The 25205-nt window shown below is 42.3% G+C and overlaps 1 protein-coding gene and 1 pseudogene across 3 annotated transcripts in view; one reads left to right on the top strand and one right to left on the bottom strand.

Moving 5' to 3' along the window:
- The window catches only part of Add3 (adducin 3), a 113065-nt gene extending 90191 nt beyond the window's left edge, over positions 1-22874 (bottom strand). The window contains exon 1 of one of the 3 annotated variants that reach the window (XM_005352461.2): positions 22622-22874. The gene's annotated coding sequence lies outside the window, so the exon portion shown is untranslated. Of the gene's footprint in view, positions 1-20277; positions 20532-22621 lie in introns of those variants that run through there. The other 2 variants (XM_005352464.3, XM_005352463.3) reach the window with 2 other exon arrangements.
- LOC101995655 lies at positions 7624-7980 on the top strand (annotated as a pseudogene).
- Positions 22875-25205: the final 2331 nt, after the last annotated feature.

The raw sequence follows: 25205 nt of genomic DNA, 5'->3' as shown, positions 1-25205 counted from the left end.
AGAGAGAGAGAGAGAGAGAGCAAATGGGTCTCACATGGGTGTTTGAAACCTCAAATCCCACCCCAAGGGACATACTTCCTCCAATGAAGACACTCTTCATAATCCTTTTCAAATAGTTCCACTCCCTGGTTACCAAACATTCAAATATATGAGCCTATGAGAATAACTCTGATCCAAGCCATCCTCTGAGGCAGGCAAGCGTAAGAGATAGATTAGTTTGCTTATTTTGTTTTGGGTATGCAGACACATGCACACATGCATGCACCTCACACTTAGCAGTCTAGTTCCTTCACTGACATGCACTATGCAGACACCCTGCTCATCAAACAATGCACCTAGCACCCTCAGACTCCCTAAAACCCAGATGCATCAGGTTACACATATTTCCACCTCTAAAGAACAGTGTAAGATTCCCCTCCCAGTAACAGTCAAATTTTAAAAATTTCAGGTAAGTATATTCCCATTGTACACCTTAGGAAGAACAGAAGGGTTGATCAAGCCTGAAATGGTTTGGGGTCCATATACAGCAGGGTGAACCTGTATCCTCTCTCTAATAAATTTTTAAGAAGAATCCCTATTTATCATTTTACACTTGTGTGTAGTTGGTTGTGCATATTATTAAAATCAAAATCATCATAGGAAGAGACGTGTGTGGTAGGAAAAAAAAAACTGAGTCCCTTAACCAAAATAGAGATTTACCCAAACTATGATATTTGTAAAAATCCTCTCCTCTTAAACTGAGTAAGTTTAAGGAAGTCCTGAGCAATAATTGGGGTTCTTGAATACTCTCACTCCTTTTGCTCTTTATTTGTAATTTGCTACTTTGTTCTGAATAGTTAGTAACCACTTTTGCAAAGCTGTGTGAGCTCTTTCTTTCAATACTTCGGATAAGAGGCCACGAACATGGAAACCCCAGGTCCCCTACATTAGAAAGCACACAGGGTCAAAGGAGAATTTAGTTATTTGACAGATTGCTCAGGGGATTTTATTGTTCCTGGAACCTGAGTTTGTCTTAAATTATATAGACTAAGCTAACATGGTTATTTTTTACAGTGAGTGAAAAATTTTTATTGCAATGATTGAATATAATGATATTCCAAATCATGGGATATTGTGTACATAATCACAACCGAACAGCAAGCAATAAAATGCTATTTATTCAAATATTATTTTAAAAACCTATGTGAACATAATTATGTTTATATTATTGATACTGTGAGCTGACAATTTTAAGGTTCAGTGCCAGGGAGCCCATTTCTGCTTTGTTGAAACACGTTTTTAAAAATGTATTATTAACTAAAATCAGAAGTATTTTCCCTAACTTTTGATCATAAACATATGGACTTACAATAAGCCTTATTTTTTGAGTTAATATTAAAAATGTAACTTTTCCACAAGCCAATTTCTCTCAAAGAACTTTCTCATTGCATCTTTTACATCTTTGCTCCTCAGACTGCAGATTGATGAGGTTGAACAGGAAAAAATAATGATGTAAAATGTGGATCCCCTATCATGTCATGCTCCACATGACACATAGCTGGAACTAGGTCTCACATACATGAAGATGATGGTTCCATGATGGGTGAACACTCAAGTGAGGTGAGGAGCTAGTCATGGAGAGAACCCTTTGCTCTTCCCTTTGGCAGTACGCATCTTGAGAATGACAAAGGGAATGACATCATAAGAAACAAGGACGGTGGATAATGATGATCTCAGGGATGTCCACATAGTAGAAGCAGCTCATCTACTTTATTCTTTATTTTTAATATAGAATTCTTTATAATTGTCTTTATTCTTAACCTAAATTGTCCATCAACTTCTATTTGTCCTACTTTTCACCTTGTATTTGATTAAGATATTGAAATACTTACTTACTTTTTCTCTCTGCCTTTAGTGTCGGAGGCAAAATCATAACAACTGGGTTTAAAGATTAAGCTTGACTTGGTTTCTAGAGATTTGTATTCTTGAAGTGTGACAGGGCCTTTCTCAGCTCTTGGTGGGCTTAACTTGGCAAACTAGAATTTGGGCAATCATGGTCATCGAAGCCACCCTAAATCAATGGTTTTCAAATGTATTTTCTCACCACCCCAAGCAAAAGAATAGGTACAAAGAGGAGTCGGGGCAAATGTAGGTTTGTTAAGGAAAAATGAGAAAGGAACCCCCTAATAGTGGGAGTGGCCCCAATGAAGGAATGTCTCTGTGCTGCCCTCTCAGGGCAGGTGCTAGATGGAGACTGAAGTCATCTCTATTGGAATTGGTCACTTTTGAGCTGTGGTGGGCTGGCCCAGGAATACCGTTTCTAACTCCACACTTGGATTAATACTTTAGCTATAACCCAGCTATGTATCCATATAATAACACCCAATGGCCCTTTGTGCTTCTTGCTTGCTGCCTGTCCTAGAGAATTTGAAAGCAATAAACATCGTGACTGTTATTGGCTACCACATCCCTAATGTCTTCCATGTGAAGCCAAGGCTTTAGCGGGTTCTCTACAAGTTCTTTTTAGCTGAATCAATTGAAAGAAAGCTAGGAATAAGACAGCACTTTGACTGCAGTGGTGGAACTTGGTTGCCCATCGATCAAAGTCCATAGATACCGTCAGGGCTCAGCTCCACAACTTCCCTTTGTATGCTGGGATGGAGACTATGAAGCACATTACACCTTTGCCACAACTAATAGAAGATGCTAGAAGGACATACGAAGGCTAGAGTTGGAAGAAAAAACTTCACCTTTTTTCCTTCCTTCCTTCCTTCCTTCCTTCCTTCCTTCCTTCCTTCCTTCCTTCCTTCCTTCCTTCCTTCCTTCCTTTTTTTGATTTTTCGAGACAGGGTTTTGCTGTAGCTTTGGAGCCTGTCCTGGAACTAGCTCTTCTACCTCCCGAGTGCTGGGATTAAAGACGTGTGCCACCACTGCCCAGCTAGATTTGCTTCTTAAGGAGCAATATATTCGACAGGTTGAAGACAGAAAAGTTTTGATTCAGACAGAAACCTTAAAGGAAAACATCTTGAGAATAATGTACAGGGGTACTGGAGTCACTTGGTGAGGACTTTCCACTGTTTTAGAATAATGTACAGGGTACTGGAGTCATTGGTGAGGACTTTTCACTGGTTTAACATCTGTGCCTTACAGACTTCACTCCCTAGTTCTTACTAAAGAGTAATTTTAAATACTCTAAAATGAAATTGATTTTACAAACGTTTGGTTAAAATACTAAGTTTAAATCAAACTTAAATCTTGTTTTAGAAACAGTTGGGGTACCTTTTATACTTCTGACTTATTTTCATTATATTTTATGCTCATAAAATATTTTAAGTTTTATGAAGGATGTTTTTGGATAAACAAGTTATTTCGAACTTTAAGATTTATATTATGTATGTAAGTCGAAGCATCACATGTGTAGTGCCTATGGCCAGAAGAGGGCATCAGACTCCTTGGAACTGAAATAACAGGTGGTTCTTAGGGCCATGTGAGTGCCAAGAATTGGACTCAGGCCTTCTGCAAGTGCTCTTAACCATTGAGCCATCTCTCCAGCTCCCACCCCCACAACATTATTTAATACTTAAAACTTTTGAAAGTAATTTACAAGTTAATTTTGTGAAACTCAGTAGTTTTTCCACAGTTGTAAAATCACAATGTCCTTTACATGTCTTAGTATAAAGAAATACATTAAAAATGCCCAACCTATAACAAAGCTATCAGAAACATCAGAGGAACCAAACCTTATACTAATTGTTTCACTATGTAAATCATGTCATTTTATTGGGTTAGAGCCTCCATTAAATTTACAAAACAAAAAAAAAAGATTCTGCATGTGACTTTTGTCTTTTCTAGTTAGCTGCTTCTGTGTGTCACCATCTGTTTACTTCTAAACTTTTAAGAGGAACCACTAACTGCAATCAAAGAAAACCTTCCAAAGGACACAATGACTTCCTACAGTTCTGATGTGACAGACATGGCACACTGCAACACCTAACGTCTCAATTATTTCCTTTTTATTATTCCACTTCCCAAAAGTCTAAAATGAAACACAAAAGCCTAACATGGGGCTGCAGGTTTATTTGGAAACAAAAAGATTACTCCTTAGCAAAATGACTGTTCATCTATTTCTAAATGCACAAACGAGAACAAGTTCAAAGACTGTCGGGAAGGAAGAGCTGAAAAGTAGTCACATAGATTAATAGTCCGTTTCTAAACTATGTACCAGAAGGAAGATATTGTCAAAACTTGCTCAATCTACCTAATTCCCAGTAAGGCAGCTGCTATCTTTTCTCTATCACAAGTCAAGAGAAGTGAAAATGGGGTAAAATCATTAACTTTCTATCTACAGGGATCTTTAGCAAGTTACATGAATTTCTTTCTTCAAAATCTATGCAACACCACAGAAAAGATGTTTGTAGATTTTTATTTCTCGGAGTTCTAAAGGCTGGATAAATCAAAACCCAGAAGTTGAGCTATCTGGTGTTTGGTGAGGGCCAAATTTCTGCTCACAGCTTTAACCACTACACCCCATGCAGGAAGGCCAAGGTCCCTGGGGTTCCTTTTGTATGGCATTAATCCTATTCTTGTGGACTTATCCAAAAGCTCCACCTGAAAACAGTACCCCATTAAAGATCAGTTTCAATATGAGTTGGAGTGAAAATAAACAGTTTAGCACTCCTTTATAACCCCAAAGTCATGGCTTCAGTTCACTGCTCACGTCTAAATGCTTCTAAACTCAACTCTACCAGCACCCGTTCCCTTCACTGCCATGACATCGTCACACCAATCTGACACATCCAATTATGGTTTTCACCAACAAAAACGGGTTATTAGAGTAAAATCTAAAGTTCCTAAAATACCACCACCCAAAGCCCTCGATACCAGAGTGCTCTCAACCTCACTGTCCCTCTCCCCCACACACCCACCTGAAGTTTCTGTGGCTTTGGGATCCCACTGCCTTGGCTGACAATTCACCTTTCTCTGTAGAGCTAGAATCCTAAGGGACCTATCAGATTTAAATCGAATGCCATGTCCTCCCTCAACAGTTTCTCCTCAGCAGGATAAGCAGCCCTTCTCCACCTGCCATTCCTTTCCCCTCTTTCCTTTATTTGGATATGACGCTGTAGCATAGGCTCACCTGGAACTCAGAATGCAGTCACACAGCCTGTAACTTGTGGCAGTCCCCCTGCCTCAGCATCCCAAGTACGAGGATGATAGGAGTGAGCCATCTTGCCTGAGTGCACTTCCTTTATAGTCTTGGCATGGCATAATTCTCAAGTTGGCGGTGGAGTCATAGCTATCAAAGAACATATCCTTTTCTAAAAAATTTAATTCTAATCAAGATATTTTTTCTAAAATTTAAGGAGTTAATTTTATGTTATATGAATTACATTTTGGCCAAAAAAAGAAAAGAAAAGAAAACCACTAAATGGCATGGTGGCATACAAATATAATCCCAATATATGGGAAATTAGGACACAGGGGGACTGAGAATGTGGCCAGCCCAGGCTACACAGTGAGATCCTGTCTCAAAAAGGGGAGGTAGTTCTGAGATGTAGCTCAGCAGTAGTGTACTTGCCGAGGATGACAACACACAGAACAGTGTTTGGTTGCACACCTCTATAATCTAGGTGCAGAAGAATCCGAAATTCAAGGTCATGCTCAACTCAATAAGTTGGGAGGCCATCCTGGACTACAAGACACCTGAAAAAACCCCAAAACTGTAGTAGTGGTTGCAGTTGTAGTAGTGGTGGTGGTGTTGGTAATAATAAAAATTAAACTATTAAGATAGATGGTATATAGCAAATTAAAGAATCATTTCATGTACTTTCTAAACAGGTAAATCTTCAATGGTGACATTTTTCAGTAGCTAAATATCATCGTGCGCTTGCCAGAAATACTGTAAATTGAGTGCTCCGTATTCTTTAATTACAGTATGGAAAACATAGATCATCTTTATCAATCTAAGACCTCACAAACTTATTTATAAGCTGGCTCTGCTCCCCAAAACCCACAGAACTGATAACCATAGAGCCTGCTACTGCTCAACTAGCTCATCCCTAGAAAATGGGCATTAAAGAGATTCACTCATGACTTCCCAAGAACACCTCTTGATTTCTATTTGAATGAACTTAACTTCTTTAAGCAAAATAAGAAAAACCAGGTTGGATGTGACAATTTTTGTTTCATCCAACATTTTCCTGGGAGAGCAGTGCTTTTTCAGAAATAAGGGTCACAACAATTGTTAGTTGTTCTTTATGGGCATATGAAGGCATGCAATACATTTTCCTGATACTTTCTTATATACTGAGGTATAACCCAGGTAGCATTGAGTTTGTTCTTTCAAACTGTCTATTTCAGTGACTTTTGAATGCAATCACGACATTGAAACCCTCACCACTATATAGTTCCAAACCTCATCACTCTAAAGGAAGCCTGGTATGTACCACACTCACTCCTTCACCTTTCTCTGCACCAGAATTTGTCTTGTAAGTGGACCCATAGAGCACGTGTCTTTCGGGGCCTGCTTCTTCTTTTGCATAGGTTTGTCTGTCTCGCTACTTCATTTTATCTTACGATAAACAGTGCTTCATCTTACACATACACCACTCTATTTTATGGCCAATTAGCGTTCTACTGTGGCGATATACTGCCCTTTCTTATCTGCTTCTCAATTGTTAGATGTATGCTCCGCTACCACTTTTTGACTATGATGAGTAATGCTTCTATGAACGCTGCTGTACATTTATTTTTGTGGAAACATGTTTGTGTTATTCTTGAGTGTATAGCTATCAGAACTACTGGATCATAATGATAACTGTTCCTATTTTTAACCACATTAACTGAGAAACAGCCAGGCTACTCCATTTGCAATCATAATCATCCTTAATTGAGAATAACAATGATTTGTCTTTAATTTTAAAGATATCCTTGGGTACTAAGTGTCATTTCAAGCCCTTACTACAGCAAAATTTTTCTTCTGGTCATTAAAGGGATTGAGTATGCATTCTGGGTTTTTGTTTTGTTTTTGTTTTTTCTGAAACAGGGTTTCTTGGTGGAATAGTTCTGGCTGTCCTGGAACGCACTCTATCGACCAGGCTGGCCTTGAACTCACTGAGATCCACCTGCCTCTACCTCCCAAGTGCTGGGATTAAAGGCGTGTGCCACCACCACCCAGTGAGTATGTATTCTAAAAAAAAAAAAAAGGACATGGAAACCAAACTTACACTCGGTCTACAGCTAGGCAGGGACCTCATAGCAGCTAATGAGTCCTGTCTGCCAGAATGCTCTCAATCAGGGTCCTGTTGTCACCCTTCCTCCTTCAAACTTCAGGATCAAGCTTGATTCTTCTCTCTCATTTATACCCCACAAGCTAATTTTAAAATTTTGTTTGTGCTACCTTTAAAATATACCCAGAATCGTTGTGGGGGAGGGAAGATGGGAGGAGAGGAGGAAGAGGGAACTATAGTTGGTATGTAAAATGAACAAAAATATATACACACCCAGAATCCAACCCAATCTCACTCCTTTTACCTGATAATTCCTCAAATAGTTCACTGAATCGGCCTCTTCAGCAGTCTCCCTGCAGCCTACTCTCAAAACACAGCCAAATCGTCTTTAAAAAATACATGTCAGGCTCTCCGTGCTTGGCTTAGGTTCCGGCGACATGGCTAAACGCACCAAGAAGGTCGGGATCGTCGGGAAATATGGAACCCGTATGGTGCCTCCCTCCGGAAAATGGTGAAGAAAATTGAAATCAGCCAGCATGCCAAGTACACGTGCTCCTTCTGTGGCAAGACCAAGATGAAGAGACGAGCCGTCGGCATCTGGCACTGTGGCTCCTGCATGAAAACAGTGGCTGGCGGGGCCTGGACCTACAACACGACTTCTGCCGTCACAGTGAAGTCTGCCATCAGAAGACTGAAGGAACTGAAACACCAGTAAAAGTGCTACCATTTGATACCCAAGCCTACTCAATAGTGCACAGCCAACTAAATAAATGGGTTAATTTACGTAAAAAAAAAAATACATGTCAGCTCGAGAACCCAGACAACAAAAGGACTCTTAGACATTCATAAATCTACATAGGAAGGAGAAAAAGACAAGGTCTCCTGAGCAAATTGGGAGTATGGGGGTCACAGGAGAGGGGAGCAAAAGGGGGAGCAGAGAAAGATGTATAGCACAACAAAAATAAATGAAAAAAAAAATGTCAGCAGGGCGGTGGCGGTGCACACCTTTAATCCCAACACTCGGGAGGCAGAGGCAGGCATCTCTGGATTTGAGGCCAGCCTGGTCTACAAAGCAAGTTCCAGAGCAGCCAAGGTTATGCAAAAAAAACCCTGTCTCGAAAAAAACAAATAAAACAAAAAATATGTTAGACTGTCATATCTCTGCTTAAAGCCATCCCAAGGCTTCCTGTTTCCCCTTTCTCTCATTCTGTTTCATCCAGGCCAGCTATGTGGATCTGGAGGGCTCTGGGCTTGCTCCCTCTGCCTGCAATGTTCTTCCTCACATATCCACACACGCACTATCCTCTGCCTTCACATCTCTGTTCGTGTGCCACCTTCTCAGTGAGGGCTTGACCTGGTCATTCTATTTAAACTGACGTTTATCCCACAAAGTTCTATTTCTCTTCCCTGTTCTACATTTCTCTACAACATGACATGTAATGTATTCATCCATTCATTTCTATTTATTTATTTATTTATTTATTTATTTATTTATTTATTTATTTATTTATTATGTATACAATATTCTGTCTGTATGCCTGAAGGCCAGAAGAGGGCGCTAGACCTCTTTACAGATGGTTGTGAGCCACCATGTGGTTGCTGGGAATTGAACTCAGGACCTTTGGAAGAGCAGGCAATGCTCTTAACCACTGAGCCATCTCTCCAGCCCCCTCATCCATTCATTTCTATTTGTTCCCACAAACACAAACTCCATTAGACCAGAAGGGTTTGCCTGTTGACTGAATCTTCAGCACTTAGAAGAAAGCCAGCACATTACTAACTGCATAATAAATATTTGCTGAATGAATAAAGGAATGACTGGAAGGAAGCATCAAGCTGGTCAAAAAATGAAAACCTAAACAGAGGCCACAGCAACATGTACAAGGAAAAACACTAGTAAGCATAATACGATCAGGATGGGAGCTGAAAGCAGCATTTCTGTAAAAACACACCAATGTTTGTGCAGTGTGTTTTGGGAAAAGGTGCTCTCTTGGCTGTCTCATGTTATTGGAAAGGATTGTTGCTGCTAAAGACCCTCAGCTCCTGAGAAATCCAGACTCTCAGAGTTGACAAGCTCCTAAAACGATGATATCCTCTTAGTTGACACAGAGACATGAGGCAAGGATTTGCATGGTGTCTGCTTTCTATTCGACCCACTTCCATGATATTCACCCCATAGAGAGGTGTCTCCGCTACCTTGCAACCAAAACTACTAACTAGTAAGATCTGTGTTCTCTGCGTTGACAAGCATACCACTTTCAAGAACCTTAGAGTATGTACCACAACCCTTCACATATTTTAACATGTAGAACACCAAATATGCCTCCAAAAGTTATACTCTTTTTAAAGTAGTAAATTATAAGTATGGCCAAGTCCAAGTGACACAAGTCCAAGTGTACATTCTGGAACAGATAACTTAAACTCTAAAACCAGATGTTATTCTACAAACATTTTTAAATAGCTGTATCTCATGATATCACTAACTCATTCCATCCATCTATCCACCCTCCCTAAGAACAGTAAGACACAGACAGAACAGTTCTCTAGTGTCAACAAGTAAGAGTTAATAAATAGAGATTGTTTTTTAAAGAAATACATGCCTCTTCCCCAAAGGAACACTGCTTATTCAGTGTTGGGAATAATAAGGAGTCCTAAAGTCTTCTGCCGATGCCAACTTTCCTAAGCAATATGACTCTCAGCTGTTTTGTAAGAATGCCCCTCTGAGCTGCTATTTTCATGTGGGGTCTGTGAAAGCACTGCTAATGTCTACGTGATCTTCATTACACCAGCACCACATGACCATATTCGACCACCGGCTAGAGAGGAAAGTCCCCAGCACTACTATGTTGTGACCTCCTAACCCTTACACAGAGATTGTAAGGTACAGTTAAAAATGATTTCCATCATGCTATAGGAAAAGTCATGGACAGGAATCTCTCCCCAGAATCCTTCTGGTGTTTCTAACTAGTAAAATCCTAACTTCCTTTTAGGCCCACTCTTACCCCCTTTCTAAATACTCTATGAAGTTTTCTTTTCTATGGAGTCTGTTTTCTGTGCCTGTCATCCAGCATCTAATACATACTAGAGCCAAGTAACATCTTTTGTACTGTTTCCGTAGCTGCTTTTCCTAATTTTAACAGCAGAAATCAGAATCTCAAGGAGTTATGCTTTTCACAATCTACAGTTTTCTAGTTGCTTATATGGTACAGTGTCAGCCCTTACATACGAAGGGAAGTCAGCAGCTCTAAAGTGGTGACTGAGGTACATACAGCATGACTGTTGCTGAATTACAATGTCAGAGGTTTTAGTTAGAGCTGGAGAAATGGCTCAGTGGTCAAGAAAACTGATCTCGCAGGGGACCCGGGTTCAGTTGCCACATAGGATAGCTCATAACCGCCTGTAACTCCAGCTCCTGAGGATCTGACACCTTCTTCGGGCACCTGTAGACACCACATGGGCGAGTACAATACACACACACACACACACATTTTTTTTTTAAAAAAAGAAGCCTTTAGTTATATAAAAACAAGGATCTTCAACTTTCTAAACTAATAAGAATGTCTTCTAAGGGTAAACTATAGAAAATAAACAAAAATAGCACAAAAGAGTAAGCAAGTCATTTGTTTGTTTTTGAGACCAGTCCTATGCAGTATAGCCCTGTCTAGCCAGAACTCTAGATGTAGACCAGGGTCCAACCTGTCACAATTCTCCTGTTTCTGAATCTCAACTTTCCACATCCTGGTTTTACAGGCTTGAGCCACCACTTACACACAATATGAATCTCCTAATTGGATGACTCCGTGAATTTAATAAACATATTAATTTATAGATGACATACAGTGCATCATATTTAATGGTGTGCAAAGTGTACTTGGTATGCATGAGATGTTGAGGTTCCCCTCAGAATCTCAGACTTGCACGCAGTTGAATGTTATTGTGCTGTAGACACGAGCTATCTTGGTCCTACTGCAAGTACAACCACCTAAAAAATGTTTAGGAGGATGAAAAATATGGGGTTGGAGAGATGGCTCAGCATTTAAGAGAGTATACTCTTCTTGAAGAAGACCCCAGTTCAATTCCCAGTAGCCGTATCAGGCAACGACCTGTATCTGCCTTTAACTCCAGTTCTGGGGGGATCTGATGCCTCTGGCCTCCTCAGACGCCTGTATTCACATAGATTCATACACAAACACAACTAAAAATTAAAATAAATGATACATAAAATAAAGACAACTAATAAACCCCTAATTTTCTGTTCCTTCCCATAAATAAGCCCAGCAGAAACCTGTAAAGTAACTCACCTTCCCTTCCCAGGAAGTCATATGCTTTAAGCACAGTGGCTAAGGCATGTGAAACAACTTACTTCACGGCTAAATAAACTCTTCGTGTTGGCTTAGAGTAAAAGAGCAAAAGGAACAAACAAACAAACAGTACAGAAAAAAACAGAGAACACTTCAAAGCCTACTTCATGAATACTTCCTGATTCTAGTGAAAATTCAACTGTTTACCCATCTGTTTCCCCTTTTAAAAGAAGATCTTTCCCAGTGAAGACAGAAATATTCTAATCCTGGTTCGAACCTTCTGTGCAGTCGCTACAAGGACATGTGTAAACCTAGGAACACCACAGCATGGGGTTTAGGGACAGCTTGGAGTCCCTGAACAACTCCTGACTGTAATCTTGTATGAAAGCCTTACTAGACTTCAGATAAATGTAATACTTTAACATGATTCTGGCGGTTGTTAAGGGCTGATAAAAATGGCTCCCTAATTAGTTACATAATGAATATAGAACAATCGAGGGTATTCTTACAGTAACAACTAGTTACATAATGAATACAGAACAATGGAGGGTATTCTCAGTGTGACAGTTTCAAAGTGGCTGTCAGAGCCCTTCTCATCTGGCCAGGACAGGTTTGCTCCAGGTAGCCCTGCTGACCTTGACAGCTTTTTCTAACTCCAGCTCTCTCCACTCCTGCTACTAGTTCCAGGAAGACAGGAAAAAAAAACCAAAAAACCAAAAAGACCAGCAGATAGCTAGGATACCTTAAAAACAAAAAACTAAACAACAACAACAACAAAACTCCTCTTGGAATCGGTGAGTTCACTCAAGTAGGAATCACTGCCTTAGACACACTGACTTAAAGGACAAACTTTGCTACTATTTGCTGCAGCCGTCAATAACCAGACCTACTAATAAAAACGCCTCAAAAATAATTTTGTTTACCATCTAGTTTATTAATTTCATGGCTAGACTGTTTTTAATATCAATCCAACAACTTCTTAGGGTTTCTTCTTTCCCATGCATTCCAACAAGTGCTGAGTTAGTACTTCATTGTGTGTTCAGACCTCCTGCTGGGAAACATAATTAAATTGAAGCAGGCAACAATTCCTCTTGGTACTCAGAGCTTTCCACACCCTCCAAATGAGGCCAGGCCTGGTTTCTCCAGAAACAGGCCTGAGTTCTGCAGGAAAAGCTCAGGTGCTGCTCAGCTTAGTGCTGGCCATTCAGTAGATGGCACTCTTCTCTTCAGGGTCAAGTTAAACAAGCTCCGGGAGGTACGTGCTGTGACATTCAGGTATGACAGAGACAAAGCAAGAACTCCTTCTTCAAAGCACTTCACTGATAGTCAAATTTCTCCTGTAATGTGTTCATCAAAACAAGGGGCCCAGCCAGAAACTTTAAAATAGCCCAAGCATGCTTTCCTAGCATGTGTAAAGCCTGGGATTTGAGTCCCTGCCCTATAAAGAGCCCAGGGAAATTGAGATTATTATGTACATCAAATGCAATATACAATCACTAACTTAAGTGACTACTAAGTATTCAGTTTCTCAGAGCCTTTATGGCAAGCAAGTACGATTTTCTTATTTGGGCATAAAATGCCCCATCCCTATTGCATTTAGGGATAGTGGTGATAGTATGTATGTACATGGCTAGTGACTAGGTTCTTGTCTATGATGCATTTTTCATTAGGGTAACTAATGATTGCAGAGTACTTAGGGAACTATGATTTTTATCACTATCAATATTTATTAGGACAAAGAAACACTGATTGAAAATCAGCTTTAGGGGCTAAAGAGATAGCACAGTGGTTAAGAACACTCACTGCTCTTCCAAAGGACCCAGGTTCAATTTCTAGTGCCCACACGGCAACTCATAATTGTCTCAACCTCCAGTTCCAAGGGATCTAATACCTTCACACAGACACATATGTAGGCAAAACATCAATGCACATAAAATTAAAATAAACTATTTTTTTTTTAAAATAAGCCTGGTATCCAACTAAATAGACCAAACATTTTGATACAAAACTGTTACAGATCTAGTTTTGTAAAAATAAAATGTTTAAAACAATGTGAATTTCTCATTCACTGGTGATATTTTACTTTAATAAAGAATGGCTGCTGGGGGACAATGGTCTTTTATCCTGTCACTTGTATTATTTTTAATAAAATGCTGATTGGTCAGAATGTCATGAGAAAGTGCATCATTTTAGCAGCTGGTACCCCAAAACCCAGTCTCATAGTAGCGCTGAATGGCCCACTGATATCTCCCAGTAGGCTGAGAATTATTATAAGTAGGCACTGTGAAAGCAATTTTTTCTCTTTTTCTTGTAAAGGTATAGTGAAGAAACAATCCTTTAAATTAATAACTTTGAGAGGCCATCCACTTGGTAACAAATGGCTCAGGGGGGCCAGGAAGATGGCTCAGTAGGCAAGGCTCCCACACAAGCCTGAGAATCTAAGTTTAATTCCTAGTGCCCACAGAAAAAGCGTGTGTGTGTGTGTGTGTGTGTGTGTGTGTGTGTGTGTGTGTGTGTGTGTGTTGTTTGTAGTCCCAGCCCTGAAGATGGAAACAGGAAGATCCTTGGGGCTCACAAGGCTAGCTGGTCGGCCAGCCTAGCCTATTTGGCAAAGCCCATTTAGTTCCTACTGTGAGACCTTGCCTGCAAACAAACAAACAAACAAGCAAGGTAGACAGTTCTTGAGGAATGACACCCAAGGTTGACTTCTGGCTTCCATATGCATACACACATATGTGCATATGAACATGTGTGCATACATGCAGGTATGTGAGCACATCCAAAAAACTGCCCCAACTATTAGGTGAAGAGTGAGGTTTTCACACTTTTGGTTTCAGAGATCCTTGTGTGAGATCTAAAAAGCAAACTAATTGTGGACACGGAAGAAACTCTAGTGTCATCTCCAGGTGAAAGCTAGTTTTCAGCAGTTACAAGGAACCGACCTGAGGGGAAAAGTTTCCTTTCCCTAGGAGAGAGAATACTGCCCCAACAACAAAAGTCATAAGCAAAAGGCAAGCTAGGGACAACACCCTGCTCTAACACTTAAGAAAAGAGCAGTGTGTATGGCAGACGAGCAATGGACTGACAGTGCCATGGCCAATCTCTTTCCCTCTCCACCGTCCATCTGCCCCAGACCCAGGAGCAGTAATGAAGTCCCACTCATCAAGCTCTAGTGCCCAATCATAACTCCACTTAAGGTCCCACTATTGCCTTTTCCCAACCACTTCCTTGGCTATTACCAGACTGGCCCTGTAGAATCTTTTTTTCCATGACAGTGAAAATAGAAGAGTCATAGAGCTAACCGTCGTGGATCTCATTTCTAAAGGATTAAAAGTAGTGTTTTTCAAAGTTCCATGGGGTAGGGAACCCTAACTATATTTCTTTAGACATACCAAGTAAACCTGTCTTCTCCATCATCTTTCAGCTGTGGCACTCAGTCATCCCATTAGAACAGAAGCTGAAAATACTGTATGATAAAGAAATAAACACCATCCTTGCACAGAGTGAGTGGAGCCACTGTGGAAGACTCCACACTAACTCTGATGACCAATTACAGACACAAACCAAATCCCCAAGGTCAAGGGAACTGCTCCAACCTGAATGATTTCTATATTGTTGGAATTCAAGTCTAATAGCAGGCAATCAGCCACCAGCCTCGAGAGCTGAGCTGAATGCGCCTACTCACATCTGTGAAACCCTCTCCATTTTTATACAAGGACAGCATTTCTTGGTGTATGGGGAGTAAAATATCACAAAATGAATTTAAAGGAGATGGCTAAAACAATAATCAGTTCATGCATATTACTCAGAGTAAATTCTGTTTGTAATTCAGTGCTTGCCTGATATCTACTTGTCTTTAATGCATAATGTAGGCATTAAAATTATGTTAGAGGCTAAGGAGATCACTCAGTAAAGTGTTTGTCATCAAGTACAAGAACCTGTGTTTGATCCTTAGCACACATGTAAAAAGCCAGGTGTTGGACCCAGCCAGATGATTCAGTGGGTAAAGGTACCTGCCTTCAAGCCTGACAACCTGAGACTGATCCCTGGAACCCACATGGTGAAGGAGAAAATTAACAACCCGGTTGTCTTCCAACCTCCACATTGTACTCCATGGAACAAACATGACCACACAAGTACATACAAATTAAAAATGTATAATTTAAAACACTAAAAAAGAAAAAGCCAAGAATTGGTATGTGCCTATAATTCCTGTGCTGGCAAGGTAGTGCAAGATTGATGCCTGGGGCTTGTTAGCTAGCCAGCTTAACCTAATGCACAAGCCTCAAGTCCTAAACATGATGAGGCCAGGTATGGTAGTGCATACCTTTAATGGCAGCAATTAAGAGACAAAGGCAGGCAGTCTTTGATTTTAAGGCTAGCTTGGTCTACAGGGGGAGTTCTAGCCAGGGATACACAGTGAGATTTGTCTCAAAACAAACAAAACAGAGCAAAAACAAAGCAAGGTGGTAACTTCTGAGAAATGATAGCCAAAGTTGATCTCTAATCTCCACATGCACACATTGCAGTGCACCCAAACCCTCAGAGCATGTGTGCACACATGCACACACACACATACAAAACAAGCAAAATAAATTTTATCAACACATATACATGTATTACACACTTGGGACACTGGTTTTAAGGATATTATGTTACCGCTCTACATTTCTCAAATATATTTTTTAACCTTCAGTTGGTTATGGAAAATATCAGGTATGTCCATTGCCCCTCAAAACAATAAGCTTTTAACCTGATATCCAAGTTACAGTCTTGCTTGAGGAAGTAACATTCCTAAATGTTAGCCAGTGTGCTTCTTACATACCAGTATCTTCATGACCAGTTTTGGGGAATCTGAACCGCAGATTTCAAAGCTCATCTTCTATCAGTAAGTCTTCACACTTCCAGCTAGGCTTTAACTAAAGCCGACTTTGAAAAAGGTGTGAAAGTATAAGGTAATGATGTGGGTCCTTTAGAAAGGCTCAATTTAGATCCCGCCTCTGTATAAAGCTGTATGCTGAGCCTATTCACGTTTATTTTAGTATAGTTAAGATTCATCTATTAGGTTACCCTTTCAAGACGCAAACTTTCAAGCACTGCCCTTTAAAATCAAAGATTAGGGCTAGAGACAGGACTCAGCTGGTGGAGTGCATGCCTAATAGGTACAGCCCTTGGGTATGAATCTCAGCACCAAGTAAAAGTGTGTGTGGTGGCCTGTACCTCTAACCCTAGCACGGCAGAGGCAGAGGCAGAGGCAGGAATATCATCCTCAGCTACACAGTGGATTCGAGGCCAGCCAGAGATGAGACTGTGTCTCAAAAAGACGAAGTACGTCCATTTTATACTTTCTGTTGATCATGATCCTTAGGGACCATCAGGCAATTCTGAAACCAGAATCATTCTTCAGGGATGAAGAATTCTTCATCTAGGATGCTCTTTACTAGGTGTAGTGGGGCAATGTCCTAGAAGGAGCAAAGGGGGTTCTTCTTGCTGAGGCATTCAACCAAAAGAGTTGACGGAAAAAGAGACTGAGTATCATTATCTGTGCTTACACCAAGGCTTTAGGGTAGGCTAAATAGTATTTTTATAACATTCAAATGTGCTTCTGGGATGCAATTAATTAAATCTTGAACTTTGAGACTTGTCTAGTTATGAAGACCAACATTCTTTTCTTTTTTTGGTTTTTCGAGACAGGATGAAGACCAACATTCTTTTAAAACACATGGTGCTAGACAATGGTCACGCACGCCTTTAATCCCAGCATTCAGGAAGCAGAGGCAGGTGATCTCTGTAAGTTCGAGGCCAGTCTGGTCTACAAGAGCTAGTTCCAGGACAGGCTACACAGAGAAACCCTGCCTCTAAAAGAGCAAAAACAAAAAACAAAAGCAAAACAAAACAAAAACAATAACAAAAGAACCAAAAAACCAAACAAACAAACAAAAAAAACCCCACATAAACTGCAAGCCTCTTTTGCTTAATATTTTTTTAATTGTTGGTACTCAGTAAACATTTACTGAATGAAAAACCAAGCAAATACATTAATTTTACTTGAAAATAATAGAGTCCCAAGTAGACACACACATACACACACACAGACCCCATATAATTTACCATCTCTAAATGAAATAATTACAGCACAGCTTACTGATTTTAGAGGAATACATTCCAAGACCCCAGTAAAAATCTAAAATCACAGGTATATGTATTCTATGGTTATTTTTAGATAAAGTTTATATATAAATTAGACACAACAGGAATAACAATAACTAATATACTGTACTGTTATAGTAATTCAAACTTGTTTTTTATGAATGATTATTCATTTCTGAAATTTTCCATTTAATATTTTAAAACTATATTTGACTAGCAGTCACTGAAATTCTGGAAAGCAAAACTGCAGATAACTGAGAACTCTTCTATATGCATCTAGCAGATAACAAACCTTCTCCTTCCAAATCAGTCAGGGTGAGTATTCTAACGTGTGTACTTCAGAGAAGATTTAATACAGGCAACCATTACAGTAAATCTCAAACTGTCTTGGCTTTCAGCCAAGGGAATTAAACCAATGACAAAACCCAAAGACCTCCTAAAATCCCAACTACAAATACTTGGCATGGACCCTGAGTTCAGACCATAGCACATTAATGTAAGAGACATGAAATAAAGTATTAAAGTGCTTGCTCATTTAGATTCTCAGTTATGTGACTCAGTCTGTGATTGTTCAGCAACTGTCAAATTGGACTTGAATAGTTTCACTTAAGCATACATAAAAAGGAAAGACAGCACTGTTGGTTAGACATGTTAAGATTTCCTATTCAAATTCTACATGGCTAATTTTCCCAAAGGAATGTAAAGTAGTGCTAACTATTAATTATGGCAAAAAGTGTTCAAGGTGAGAAACAGATCAGTAACTTGTGCATGTCTTTTGAACAGTCTACACTTCTTCTAACTAATGGATTTCTTTTAGCATTTCCCCCTAACTTTATGCTGCATGAAGTTATCACAAGGAGCACATCAGCTCTCTTTAATAATTCCAAGCACAGCTTGGGTATCTCCTAATTTACAATTAATCTGTTTGATATATCAATCACAACGGTGCAGCAAACTATAAAAACTGTTGCACATTCTTGAGCAAAACTCACATTCATTCCAGAAAATTATTATTGATAAAAAGGTAAGAAAGAGTAAAGTACAATGTAATTTTCTCATTCATCTTTAATCAGTGACTAAATTTTACATTCTGTAAATACCCTCTTATCATGCAAAATAAATATTTTCAGGGGTCATGTGATCATCTATATCATACGCCAAAACTTTACCAAACATTTCCTGGTATCATACATGCAAAAAGCTGCACTGTATTAAAGTCTCATAACCAAGTACCCAAAGAACTCCTTAAATTATCTTTAACATTCTAAGTAGATAATAAATTGCTGGGTTTTTTTTTTCTTAGCAACTATTGCCAACACGCCAACAGTCCTGGCCAATTTTAAGTTAGCAGAAGCTGAACTCTATCTTTAAGGAGGTGGAAGAATTGTAGAAAAGTGGCCCTCCCCACATTACTCCTCAGTACAGTTAATCTGATCAGCTTTGGGAAAAACTGAGTTACCATGCAAGTAAGGACAACGCAAATGAGATTTAGCTATAAAATCTTTCCAGAAGTGTTCGAAAAGAAACAATTCTATCAAAGCGTCAGCCCTATACCTTAAATACACAGGTCATTTCAAAAAGACACATTACCCTGTCCTCTCCCTGAATCTCCTAAGACCCACATCAGTACATTTTCAGCATGCTACAGATGGGAGTCCATTCCAAGAAAAGGCAATCTCCTTGCTCACTATAAATTTTCATAATTCATCATAAAGAGCTCACACATGTTAAGGTAGTTCATCCCAAGCAGGAGTCTTATCGATTCCTTCCCGAGCCTTGCTCCTAATCCTCGCCCAAAGCCTCTTGGCTGAGTTAAACCCCATACCACTCCAGCAAAGTCAATTCCAAGAGCACATGTGCCAAGGATATTTAGTGGTTTTCCTTACACTCCCAGTTTAAACGGGCACCTACTTGCAATTAAATCTCTGCAACAATAAAGTTCTTACCATTTTAATAGAGGCCTGGTTTATACTACCTGTCGTGGCCTTGCCTCAACTATTACATACTTCCAAAGAGGTTGGAAGGGCCCCAAACAGCAGGAAACCAAACCTGCTGCCCGCTCGGCTGTCACCCCACAAAGAATACGAAACATGTATGCTTGAAGGGGTAAAGCGTGAGTGTGTGCGAGCGTGTGTGTGTGTGTGTGTGTGTGTGTGTGTGTGTGTGTGCGTGCGCGCTCCTACTACGTGTGCTGGGGAGGGTCGCGCTTATTAAAGTGTTTGAACAATTTCAACTTGTGACGGAAGTTTCTTGAACCAGGAGGGAAAAAAAAAACCCCAACAAATCAACACCGTCTCCTTCCACCTTCAGCAAGCGCGGGAACCTCCCACCGTCCTCGCGCGTACCTTCGGGGTCAGCAAGGCTTCGGAAGGCAGAACAGGTTTCTACAACCCCACGCCCTCGCGTGGGGGGAGCCGGGGGGTCACCGGGGAGAATCGTGGCCCACGGGATCCCAAGACCCGACCTCGCTCGCACCGCTGCACACTGACCTCTCGCCCCCACGTCTGCGCCCCTCGGCTCGCGCAGGGCTCGCCTTCCCGCCCCAGACACGGCAGCAAGAAGTCCCCTCGCGTGGCAAGCGCGGCGGGACCTCCGAACCCCAGCTCCAGCAGGATTACCTTGCAGCGCAGCCGGCTTTGTGCCCCCTCCGGGCTGCAGCGGCCGCCGGGTCAGCCGCAGCCTCCTCCTAAGCGTCGCTCAGCTCCCGAGGACAGGGCCGGGAAGGGAGGGGGCGTGGAGAGGGACCTGGACTCCGAGCCCCCGGACGCAGGAAGCGGCGACACCTGGTCGCTGGCGCGTCTACTTCTCAGTGTTTCAAAACAGATCATTTAAACCCTTTCCTCTCCCTCCCGCCCCTCACCCGGGCGACCGTTACCGGCAGGCGCCTCACGCTCTGGCGGGACTAGCCGAACTACCCCCGAACGTCCTCGGCCCCGCCCCCCTGAGCCCCGCCTCCACAGGGCCTGTGACTCCGCCCCCTAGAGACTCGGCCCTCTAAGCCCCTTAGTGCCCCAAAGGCCCCGCCCCACAGGTTCGAGCGCCTTGGCCCCGCCTGCCGTAGGCCACGCCCAAGCGCCCTTGATTCCTCCCCCCCACAGTTTTGACCCTCCTAGCGTGCCACTTCCACTCCCCGCCCCACAGGGGGTCCGAAAGCCCTAGCCCCGCCTCTTACAGGCCACGCCCCAGGCCCCTTCACTCCGCCCCGTACGGGCTCGGCCCTCGAAGCTCACGAGCGTGCTCCTGGCTCCGCCCTTCTTTCCCCAGCTCCGCCCCCGAGCGTCCAGGCGCCGCTTCCAGGAGGCCACGCCCACAACAAGCTCTCGCGCTCCCAGGCCACGCCCCCCGTGCCCCTTGCGATCCCTGGCCCCGCCCCTCGAGGCCCCCTTAGGGCTACAAGCTCAGTGCGGTGGGGGTGTCTATGCGCTCTGCAGGCCAAGGGCCTGCAGCGGGGCGGCTGCCTGGCGCCTCTGCAAGGTCTTCCTGCCTCGGTGCAGCTCCGATCCGCTGCCGGAGAGGGAAACGACCCCGACAGAAACCCGATTGAAAGCGGGAGGGTTACGCCTCGGAAACATCTGCCTCCCCCAGTCCGAACATGCTTCCCCCACCCAATGAGCCTGAGCCTCGGCTTTCAGATTGAGCCTCTGACGCCCACAGAGGCTGCTGGGCTTGGCCGGGGCGGCACTACACGGTTGGACCTCTGCATGTCCCCCGCAGAAGGGGACTTGATTTTCTCCTCAGCACACTGGCATCTGGGGGAGTCTCCTGCCTCCACTCAGTTCCACAGAGGGACAGGGCAAGGGCCCTTAATTCATCTGAAGCAGCCCAAAGTCTGCAATCCTCCTTTGAACTCTTGCCTCTTAAACCTTCTGAGAGCTGACCTCTTGGGAGATGAGAAGTCTAGGCTCGGCCATCAGCCTTCAAAATTAGTCTGAGGCCAGGCAAACTTTGCAACACTCGTTTGCAGAGCTGGGGATCCCTCCACAGGTGACACTGGGCTGCCACCCCCGCCTCCCAGACATGTTTCTCACTCCAACCTATTCTCGAAATAGCCCTCCAGGCACACACTCTCCTCCGCCACCCACGACTTGCACACTCCTCCTGCACACATGCCCTCCACTGCACGAATTCAGCCTCAAGCACACTCCTCCCAGCGCCATTCTAGTGATTCCTGGTCCCTAGGGTTAACCCCACCCCAACACACAGCAAACTTCATTCTCCACCCTTATCTCCCGTCCTTTTCAAGGCACTGGCGACAGGCCACTTCATTTCCTTCCTCATCTGCAGACTCTCTTCCCCCTCAAATACTTCACGTCAGCCCCCTCATCTTCATCCCCTCTTCCTCTAAAAATGTGCTAATTAAAATGTAGTTTCCTCTGCCCACATATGAAGTGTGGCAAACGAATCCCATTCTTGGCACACACTGCAGTTCATTTATCCTCCTTTTCTCTCGCCACTGGACGAAAGCTATAGAAATTTTAGTCAGCCAGTATCACCCATTTTCTTTCCAAAAAGAAAAAAAGAAAAAGAAAGAAAAATCCCTTACCATGCCTTATTAATTTTAAGTACTCCTCAACAATCGTGGGGAAGTCTTGCTAAGGCTCAAGGAGAAAACGATATTTAGGAAACGCTCAGCCCGTCATTTTATTTGCCATTTAAAAATATCTGCAGTGTTTGAGAGAGATTGGGAGTGGCTGGGTTTTCTTCATTTAAAAAGAAAAAAATGCTTTGCATGTATCAAGGTTAGCCTTTTTATACATAGTCAAAAAAAGTACTGTAGGAGCATGTATCATGTAATAGTCTCCACCACACAGGACGTGTGCCAGACAGAGCTGTAGACCCCAGCCCACCTCCAAAGGACGACAGATCCACAGAACGTTTTAAGCATGGCTGATGAAGAGCGCGTTCCACGACCATTCCCTTTTCCCACGGCTCCTGAACAAAACGGCTAAGAGATGTGCTTACCTGCAGACGATCCACAGCCCCTTTGCGTGCAGGCGAGCCGACGTGTGTCTGTCTTCCCTGGCTAGGTGTGGATTCTGCAGTGCTGCACGGGATCCCACTGCAGCCGCGGAGCAGCGGCGGCGGCTGCTTCTCCCAATGCTGAGTAGTAAAGTGTGTGACTTAGAGACTCCACGGTTGCCGTGAGGCGCTTGCTTAGAAGAGAGGAGGCGGAATCTTTCTTAAAGGAATGGGTTTGGTTTTTCCTCTCCACTGTTGCTTCATCAGATGAAAAAAAAAGGGTGGAATCAGGGAGTTTCTCTCTCTCTCTCTCTCTCTCTCTCTCTCTCTCTCTCTCTCTCTCTCTCTCTCCCTCTCTCTTCAGTGCAAAGCAATACAGCTGTGGGAGGTCAAGGTTAAAATTAACAGAGAGAAGGGAGGACAAGAGTGAGTCAATGGGAACTGCTAGAAGCACTAATTTTAAAGAGCCCTCTCGCCTCCGGTATTGGGGTTAATTGCCAAAATAAAGTTGTGTGCCTTGAAATGGGTCAACTTCTTGTGCTAATATTTAATTTCCAACCACTGCACTAAACAACCAGAGAGAGGCTATTTAGTATTTACAACAAGCAAGGAAAGAATAATGTTAACTTCATGTGAGTGCTGATACCTATAGATATACCTGAAACGCCTAACATACACGCGTGCGAGTGCGCAGCACACACACACACACACCTTGAGGGGGTACTCTTTTGTTGTTGTTGTTTTTGGAGAAGGGTCTTACCAGGCAGCCTTGACTGGCCTGGAACTTGCTATATAGCCCAGGCTACCAGGCTAGCTCAAACTCACAGAGATCTGCCTGCCTCTGCCTACCAACTTCTGTGATTACAGGTATACACCACTGCACCCAGTCCTAATATATTATTGATATAATTATATTGATACTGGTATTTGGTACCAGAAAATATATTATTGCCAGATTTCAATGTATACTTCCATGTTATAAAATCACAATATTATATACAAAATAAAATATATCTAAAATATTTTTAGAAAATATTCTCAGGGTATACTTACGTTATTGAGTGAAAATTCACAAGTTAGCAGCATTAAGAAACTCAAGTGGTTTTGTTTAAGTGCTTGTAAATCTGCTATTTATATAATTAAAATGTGCCCTGACTGTCAGGAGTCTGTATTATAGCCTCAAATTTTGTTTTAAATATTTCTTCACTTAAGCACTGAACATTTATTAACCTTTTCATACTGAATATGAAGGTGTGATCTCCAAATAAGAACAGATAAAAAATTCCAGAAAACATTCTGCCATTGATTTTTCTTTTCACAGTTTTTGGTAATAACCTGTATGGTACTGAACAAGTACGAAACTAAAAATTATCATTTGGCTGTTAGGTCTTCATTTTGTAAAATGTGAAAATCTGGGGGGTTGAAATTTCTACTGAAAGAATGCTCAGCAGGGTGGTGGCGGCGGCTGTGGCGCACGCCTGTAACCCAGCACTAGTCAAGCAGAGGCGGGTGGACCTTTGTGAGTTCAAGGCCAGTCTGGTCTACAGGTGGAGTTTCAGCACAGCTAGGGTGGTTACACAGCGAACTCGCGTCTTGAAAATCCAAAAAACAAACAAACAAAAATGCTAAAGAGCCATTCCCAATTCCAAATATGGGGACTTTGCGGCATTCCAGTATTTTTGTTGTTTAATGCAATTGAGTCCCACTTGAAATTATTTTTCCTTAAAGTGTGCATTGAAATAAAGTTTAGGAGCTGGGACTATGATTCAGGGTAGAGTGTTGGCCTACTATGCACAAATCCTGGCTTTGATCTCCAGGGCTGGAAGGGTGGGTAGTAAATTTTTGTTTTCAGTGTAACCCAGGCTTATTCGCTATCCCCAAATTATTTTTCAAGTCAACTAACCATTTTGTAAAGTGAGTAAAGTTCGCCTGAATTAGGATTGTAGGCCCGCCTATGACTAGTCTTCCTGTAGCAAAGCCCTTATTTTACAGATCTCCGTTGGCGGGCACTATCACACATATTAATGTCTGCTTGTTCTTTGCGTTTCTGTGTGATCTGGATCATTATCAATAGTGTCTTTCCCGTGCTGGGCACTGAATCTAGAACCTTCTGTGTGCTAGGTGAGCATTCTCCCACGGAAAGCAGTACTCAGAGTAATAATCCTCCTGCCTCCTTGTATGGAGGGGCTGGGCTTACCCTGCTGACATCTGCTAAATGTACCTGACGTTTATGTAAAAGCTGGAGCATCGTCTGGTGAGTCGGAACCGATGTTAGGCTCACCTGTCGTTTTCAGACGTGGGAAACGTGGAAATCCGGAGAAGCTAAATTGGGACGGAGTTAGGGACAGAGCTGGGATTGAGGCTGAGCCCCCACCCTTCACACACAAGCAAGGTGAATGAATGATATCCATGAAAATGCTGTTCCATTCCTTCACTCTGGGGACTTACCAAGACTTGTCAACAAAAACAAAGTGGTGCCGGGCAGTGGTGGTGCACGCCTTTAATCCCAGCACTCGGGAGGCAGAGGCAGGCGGATCTCTGTGAGCTCGAGGCCAGCCTGGTCTACAAGAGCTAGTTCCAGGACAGG

The sequence above is a fragment of the Microtus ochrogaster genome, chromosome 8, assembly GCF_000317375.1.
Source record: "Microtus ochrogaster isolate Prairie Vole_2 chromosome 8, MicOch1.0, whole genome shotgun sequence".
Taxonomy (NCBI): Eukaryota; Metazoa; Chordata; class Mammalia; order Rodentia; family Cricetidae; genus Microtus; species Microtus ochrogaster.
Note: the sequence above shows the minus strand (reverse complement) of the source record. Positions and strands in the feature narration are given on the sequence as shown.